The following is a 7,974-nucleotide window of genomic DNA, read 5'->3' on the forward strand; positions in this document are numbered from 1 at the left end:
CAGGTGGGGTCACCTGCAGCCGCATACCTGGCGGCACTTGAAAGGACCTGGCTGCAGCTCCGCGAGTTTTCCATTGTTAAGCCCTTAAGTCGCTCTGGAAAACGCTTCCGAACGCGGGGCCACGGGGTCTCGGAGCGCGGGGGCTCCCCTCCCCCAGCCTGCTCCGCCCCCGCGNGCCGCCGCCGGTGTGCGTCTCCGCCCCTCGTCCGCTCATTCCAGCCACCCACGGATGAACCCCCTACCCGAGCCCGGTCGTGCGCCTGGCAGGATGCGGGGACGGGACGCCGCTCCCCCAGCTCTGCAAGCTGCGGGCGCGATGTGCCCGGAGTTAAAGAGCAAACCCCAACAGGTGTGGGGGGGGGGTGGCTCACAACGCCCCCGGTTTCCCTAGGAAGAATGTGCGGTCTTAGGGGGTTGAAAGAAGAATTTAGCGCCTTAAGCTTCGTCCCTCAAAACGCACCGCCTGGTGTCCTGAGCTACCGTACGAAACCCCAAAGTTCGCCAGAATTCCTGGGACTCGGGCCCCTGGCCGGTCTCTGGCCAAGTGGCGCGGAGTGGGAGCTCAGACCGTGCAGAGAAGCACCTCCAACCGAGGTAAAGAAATGNCCGCGTCTCCCCGGGCCAGGCGGGGCGCCGGCCTACCCTAGGCGGAGCAGATCCCGCCCCCGACCAGGGCGCGGAGCACCCCTGCGGAGACCCGCGGGGTGGGGGGAGGGGCGGGAAGGGGGCGCCGCGGACCTCCCCGGAGGAGGACCGCACTGATGCCCTTGGGGACTCCCTCGTGCCCCCGCCCCGCCCCGGAAGGGCTCGACGCCCCCTCCTTCGCCTTCGAGGACCTGTCGCTCGCTCGCTCCCCAGCCCCGCGCTGTCCCGGAGACCCTTCTGGGAGAGGACTCCACGTCCCCGAGCCTGCTTCTTTGTGCCCTTGGAATGCCCTAGAGCGTTCCCAGCCTTCGCTTTGGCCTTGGGGGTGGGCGGAGGGATGACCGGGGTGTTTATTATGGGGAACCTCTGAGTTCTGGGGCTCCAGACACTTACCAGGAGGGGAGAGGGAAGGGACATTTTTTTTCCATGTGCGGAAAGCGGGGTTGCACACCCAAGGCCCTGTACCCCTGCTCTTGGGTCCCCTGGCCTCGCGCCGCCAGGGCTGGGGGTGGATCGCGGGTCTGGACCCTCTGGGCAGTTCTGGGCATGCGGAGGCCGAGGGGCCCGAAGGGCCGCGCTCTCTACCCAAACCCCGGCGGGGGGTTTGGGGGCTCTCGACCGACTCCTGCGAGTCCTGGGCAATGCGGCGGGGGGCTGGGGTGCGGTCCGACTGGGGCCAGATGGGAGGCGAGAGCGCGCGCCCGGGAACCTGGGCCTTGGCTCCGGAGCAGCTCAGGGCCGCGCCGCGCATTCCGCACATTCCCGCGCGGCCTCGGTTCCGCCGCCACGTGGTTGCTCTGCGCGCCGCGCTTACCGTAAGGCTTGGAGAAGGCGCGCATCCGCGGCTCGGGCGCGCGCAGACCTCCCAGCGTGCGGGACGCGGAGGCAAGGTCCGGCCAGCCACCCAGCAGCCCTCTCCGCGTCCGTAGATCGGGTTATTGCGGGGGTTTGTTTGTTTGTTTTTAAGGCACCAAGAAGGGTTGTGCAGGTAGAGTGATGACATAGTCATTTGTAAAGGCAGGCGGGAAGGCCCCGCTGCTCTTTGTACTTGGGTGACTGTCCATCTGAGGAACATGACCCGACCAGACGAGTGACCATTATGACTTCCCAGAGGTGCCAGAGCTCGGAAGAGGAGCTGCAGCTTCTGACCGTTTTCTTCTCCTTTTTCTTCTTCAGAATCAGTCGGTGGCTCAGTCCCAGGCAGGGCGCAGACTGGGAAGCAGAGCCTGGGAGGAGCTTAGCCCATAGGGAAAAGCCCAATAGGCTGGCTACAACTTTTATAAAGTCCTGAGGGTCTTCTTCTGAGAATCGGTTCAAGATACAGAGTCCAGCGCATCTCTGGATCCTGAGCAGCAGACCTTGACCCACAGGATGCCTGCCTCTGCCTCCTGGGTCCCGCGGGAGCCCGTAGGACTGGGACCAGGCTGAGGTCCCGCAGGCTGGGAGGCTGAGAGGTCTCCAGAAAGCGCCCCCTCTCCCAATCCTCAGTGGACGGAAGGCTCTCCCCACATTCACCAAAGCAGGGATGGGGTGGGAGGGAAAGGCTCCCCCTACCCCCCAAAAATGTGAGGCATGCCAGTTTTTGCTCAGGATCGGGGCTACTGCAGGGTTTGGAGAGCAAGCCTTCACTCAGGTACCCGCCCTCATTCCTCGTTTCTCCTGCAAGCTACCCCACCCCCAAGCTCACTGCAACCATGCATTTAATCTTCAAAACAAACTTCAGAAACACACTTGGTGGGTGGGGAAACTGAGGCACCTTATCCAGCCTCACGTGGCAGGCAGCATGTCTGTGCCCTCAGCCTGAACCTCCCTCAGTGTCATGGGCACTGTCAGAACAATTTCAGGGGCCTTTGAAGCCATTAAGGATAATAATCTATTTTATAAGAATTCATGCAAAACCAAGCCATTTTTTTCAAGATATCGGGAAGTTTGCAGCCACGCTGGACCCGCATCAGCCAGGAGCCAGGCAGTCTGGGGAAACCTCTGTCTTCATCTGTAAAATGCGGTCTGGCTTCCCTCGTCCCAAGGCCACGGAGCAGAGTAATTAAGGTAATATGCGCGAAGCAGTCGGGCCTGGCCTGGTGTGTGCAAGGCCTGTTAAATGTATTCATTCATGTATTTGTTCTTGTGCAGAATGAAGGCCATGTGATGCGTGGTGTATGTGGAATTGATTAAACATCTCAGTTTACATTCAGAGAGAGGATTTAAAAAACGACTCTCTTGTCTGTAAACTGGCTTTTATTTGCTGACTTCTCCTGAGCGGTCCGTGCACATGAGATCTAAATCCTAGAATGTATTTTTAAATTAAAGAGAAGTCGAACCATGTGAATCTTCCTTCTCACCCCGGGAAAGGAGTAAAAAAGCTTACTTAAAAAGGAAGCGCATTAATTAAGGGGCACAGGGTCAATACTAGAAAGAAGGATATAAAAGTGGGGGGGGGGTCTGCTGGGCCCAAGAGGGCCCGTCCCCTAAGGGCTTGTGCCTGACATCCATCGTATAAAAGGATCCACTCTCTACTCCAGGGGAAGCGGAGAGGTGATCGCAAGTGAAATTGGCCAAAGGTGTGGGTCAGTGGCGTGGCTAGAAGCAAAGAGGCGCGGCTATGATGGCCGCATCAGCGCATGGCCGGGGCACAGCCAGCCCTCGGGGTCTGGCTGCAGTGAGGGGAGGGTGGGGAGGGTGCGGGAGCCTGGCTTAAACGTTTAGCTATAGTTGGAGCCTCTTGTCAAGAGAGGCTCCTGGACCTGCCAACTCTCAAGGGCACCCATTGCCCTTTACCCCTTTGGAATGAGCTGCCTGGTTTCCTTCCGACCCAGAGACGAGGCTGGAGGTACCAGCTGGAGAGCTTTCAGGCAAAATGCACCGTTAGTGCCAGCAGCTCGGCCGACGGCTGACATTCCGCGAGCTCCCAGGCCCCTCCCGGCTCCCTTCCCTCTCCTACATCGGTACCGCGTAGGACCCTCAGCAACGGAACGCCTTGCACGGGAGGTGTTGACCCAGGTGGATGAGCCGGCCTGCAGTCCTCACGCTGGGGGTGCGGGGCCGACCCGGGGCAGCCACGTGACTTGGGAGCCTGTAGGGAGAGATGGGAGATGCTGAGAGGTGGAGTGAGGGGCTCTTGAGTCCGTGGCCAGGTGGGTGCTGAGGCATCGGGATTAGGACCCTGAGCCGAGGCGGGAACGGAGACCTCGGTATTACATCCAGCCCCATGGTGTTTCGTTAGCCGACCGTCCACAGAAGATTTACCGATACCAGGGGGAGGAGGGGGGGCCAGCTGGGTCCTCGCCCTCCACCTTGGGCCTCAAGCCTCCCTCGGCTTTGGGGAGACCGCTGCCACTCATGGGGGGCCTTAAAATGACAGTCTGGAGGCCAGTGTCCAAAATCAAGAGGCAGAGCCGTGCTCACTCCGGAGACTTTAGGGGAGGGTCCCTCCTGCCTCTCTCAGCTGCTGGGGGCTCGAGGCGTCCCTGGGCTGGTGGCTGAGCCCCTCCAGCCGCTGCCTCTGTCTTCACGTGGAGGCTCTTCCGTGCACTCTCTTCCTCTGTCTCTTATAAGGACACCTGCTTTTGCATTTAGGACCCACATGGATAAGCCAAGCCGATTTCATCTCAAGCTCCTTCGCTTGGTTATGTCTGCAGAGACCTCCCCCCCCTCCCCCAAATAAGGTCAAATGCACAGGCTCTGGTGGTTAGGAGGTAGACATATCATTTTGGGGGACACCGTTCACCCCACTAGGGCTAGGGAGAGGGGGAAACGTGGGGTGTGCTTTGTGGCAGCTTAGAATAGAATCCAAACCTTGTGTTTGCCAAGAACTTGGTTTGAGTCAGGCCTTGTTAGCTGTTTGGGGGCAGGGAGACAGACCTCAAACATGACTGCGTCACGGTCTCTGTCCTCCAGGGGCTTTCCACAGACACCTGAGAAACAGTGCCTGGAAACCGCTTTTAAGTGAGAGTTCACGGCCACATTGGCAGGTGCCTTCTGCTGGCCACCACTGTCCTTTCCGGACCTAGGAGCACCGAGCAGTCTGATTGCCATGAGCTTTCTGATGGGGGCGGGGGAGGGGGAGGAGAAAGGCTTCACCCAAGAATGAGGAAGGGCCCAGAATGAACAGGCAAAGAGGGAGGAGAGAATGTGCTAGATGTTTGACCAGCACTGAGAAAACCCTAAGGGAGAGAAGTGCAGGGTATACACTTCCCTCAAAGACAAAGAGTCTCAGGGCGCCTGGGAGGCTCAGTCGCTTAAGCGTCCGACTTCGGCTCAGGTCATGATCTCGCGGTTCGTGGGTTCGAGCCCCGCGTTGGGCCCTGTGCTGACAGCCAGCTCAGAGCCTGGAGCCTGCTTCGGATTCTGTGTCTCCCTCTCTCTCTGACCCTCCCCTGCTCATGCTGTCTCTCTCTCTCTCAGAAATAAAACATTAAAAAATTCTCTTAGACGTACTGCCAGACCCTTTGTGCTTCCTCTCTCCCCGCAGAAACCCCCGCCGACTCGCCTGGGACAGAGCCCTCATCACTACACCCCTCCCTGCGGCTAGGGGGGTTGGGGGTGTGCTGGCCCGACGCCCCCTGATGTGCCTCCCCCACCCCTGCCCCGAGCGGCCCCAGAGGGGCCAAGGATGGCATGAGAAGCTAGGGACGCCCTTACAGCTGGGTTGGAACAGAAGCCCCGCCTCCCCCTCCCCTCCAGTGTTGCTTACCCGTCAGGGACCCGAGTCCCCTCCCGGGTCTGGGGGGCGGCGGAGACGACGACGTTCCCTCCGAGGACTAATGGAGGGCTGGAGCGAACCGGTCCTGGGCCTCTGCCTCCCCCGTTCTGGGGCTCCTCCCCTGCTCTCGAGGAGGGTGGAGAAGACCCGCCGCACCACCGCAAGTACGTGCCCGGGACAGTCGCCCTTGAGGCGGGCTCATGTCCAGCAGCCGGGGGACAGAACTTACCGTGTATTCGGGGGATGGAACATTAAGGGGAAAAAGCAAGATAGAAATATCCACGGACGTCATTGGCTCCGCTGAGGCACAGCGCGTGCAAAGGACACGGGGCAGGACAGTAGCAGCGGAGGCTTCGGGTGATGGGAAGGATTTCCCCCCGTCCTTCTATATTTTAGTTTTATATTCTTGTTTGTTTGTTTAGACGGCACGTGACTTTTATTTATTTATTTAAGAGAGAGAGGGCGCAAGGGAGGGAGGGGCAGAGAGAGAGACAGAGAAGCAGACTCACCCAAAGCAGGGCTTTGTGTTTCAGCCGAAGCACGGCTCGAGCTCTCCCCATGTGGGACTCGAACTCACGCACCTTGAGATCATGACCTGAGCCCCCCAGGCACCCTTATTTTTATATTGTGTGTTTTCCATATACTGTATTCTCTTGTGAAGAAATACTATTTTATAAACTAGGAAAAAGAATCCAACCAGAAATAACTCCAAAGATGCTCAGGTGTTTTCCAGCCCCTCCCTGCACCCCGTGGTTGTCCTGGAAACCCCAGAACCAGACCCCTCAGTTTGTCAGGCACTAGGTAGCCACGTGGGCTCCTTCCATCCGGGAGGAGCAGCCCAGGCCGCAGCATCAGCTCGGGTGAGCCCTAAATTCCCACAGGACAAATTCCAGCACACAACGGAGGGGGCGCCGGTGTCTCGGGCAGAGTTTAGTGGGGGCCCAGGGGAGACACTGCAAATGCAGGGCCGGGCCTTCCCAGCCCTGGGTGGGGACCACCTGGGAGCCAGAGCCCCGCACTCCGCGTCCTCAGACGCGGGGCCTGGCTGACGGCAGGAGGGGTGCGAACGGGAACCCTCACATACGGCCTCAGGGGAGCGGCCCGCTCTCCTCGGCGGGCAGCTGGGCTGGGGCCGAAAGAGGCCATCTTTCCGGGGTAAACTAAAAAAAAAAAAATGGGGCTCCGGGGCGGCTCAGTGAGTTGAACGTCTCACTCTTGGTTCTGACTCAAGTCACGACCTCGCGGTTTGTGAGTTCAAGCCCCGTGTCGGGCTCTGGGCTGACAGCGTGGAGCCTGCTTGGGATTCTCAGTCTCTCTCTGCGCCTCCCCTGCTTGTGCTCTCTTTCTCTTTCTCTCTGTATATTTAAGTAAATAAAAACACAACATAACACAACACCACTTTCATTAGCGCCCCCCCAGCAGTGAAACACTTAGGCGTAAGTGTAAGGAAACACACAGATGTACACGGCCAAACGTACCAAGCTCTGCCGAGTGAAATCAAAGCGCGGGGCAGATGAGCAGAGACTCACGTGCACACAGGGGAAGGGTCCACACCGCGGAGCTGTGGGTGCCTCCCAGCTCGGGGCACAGATTCGAGGCAACTACGCTGGGACTCCCAGAGAGTTGCTTGGCGGATGTCGACACACCCATTCTACAGTTTATACGGAGACGAAGAGACCCAGGACGGTCAGCTCAGTACTGAGCAGGACCCGCTGGAAGACTGACCTTCCTCAAGTTCAAGGCCGACCCAGCGCGCAGAGCGGGGCCCCCGGTTGTTACTGCGGTCGCCGGGTCTGTGTGTGACTGCTCCCTTCCCCCATCCGCCCCGCCCCACGCACTTGAGGGCTGTGCCTCATGATGTCATTTCCTGGCAGGTGCCCTCGAGGCTGCCCAAGCTCCCCCACACCAAAGATGTTCTAGAATCACCAGCCTGGCCTTCCCAGGAGCGCACAAGGCTGGGAAGGCCTCTCCTGGGACTCTTTGGCATCCGGAAAAGGAGGCCTGAGCTGTGACACAGAGGCGGGCGGCGGGGCGGGCTGGGCGTGGGGGTCCGTCTGCCCAGGCAGCTCTTCGAAATCACAAGACCGCGGAGGCTCCTGGCCTTCAGGGTCCCCTTGATGCCCCGGAGCACCGGGGCCCCAGGGCAGCGCACTCGCAGGCCCACCTTGGGGGGGCGCAGACAGGGGGGCAGGGCGGAGGTGCTGCGGGTGCTCGTCCAGGGCCCTCCCTGCGGGCATGTGTCGTTGGACCCTGGCTCGCGAGGCCCAGAACCTCCTCCCAAGAGCGCAGGGAGGAAAATTACAGGAGGATTGCCCAGCAACTCTGCAAAATTGGGAAAATGAGTGTGCTCCCCGCAGCAGGGCGCGTTGGGCCGTCCCCTCGGCCCTGATTAAGGGGAACTGGTGTTTGTGGGGGCGTTCAGCGAGAGGCCTCTGATTGGGAGACAATTTTGTGGCTTCGGCCTGTAATTTGGACTCGAGGGGTCGGGCACAGTTAATGTGATAAACTTGCAAACCTCCGCCTGTGACCAGACGTGGCCCGCACAGGCGGGCATCAGAGCTGGCGTGGCTCGGCTCCTGGGGCCACGGCCGGCCGGGGAGGCTGGGCCCTTCCAGGGGCTGCTTTGA

This window comes from Crocuta crocuta, unplaced genomic scaffold (assembly GCF_008692635.1).
Source record: "Crocuta crocuta isolate KB4526 unplaced genomic scaffold, BGI_CrCroc_1.0 scaffold636, whole genome shotgun sequence".
Taxonomy (NCBI): Eukaryota; Metazoa; Chordata; class Mammalia; order Carnivora; family Hyaenidae; genus Crocuta; species Crocuta crocuta.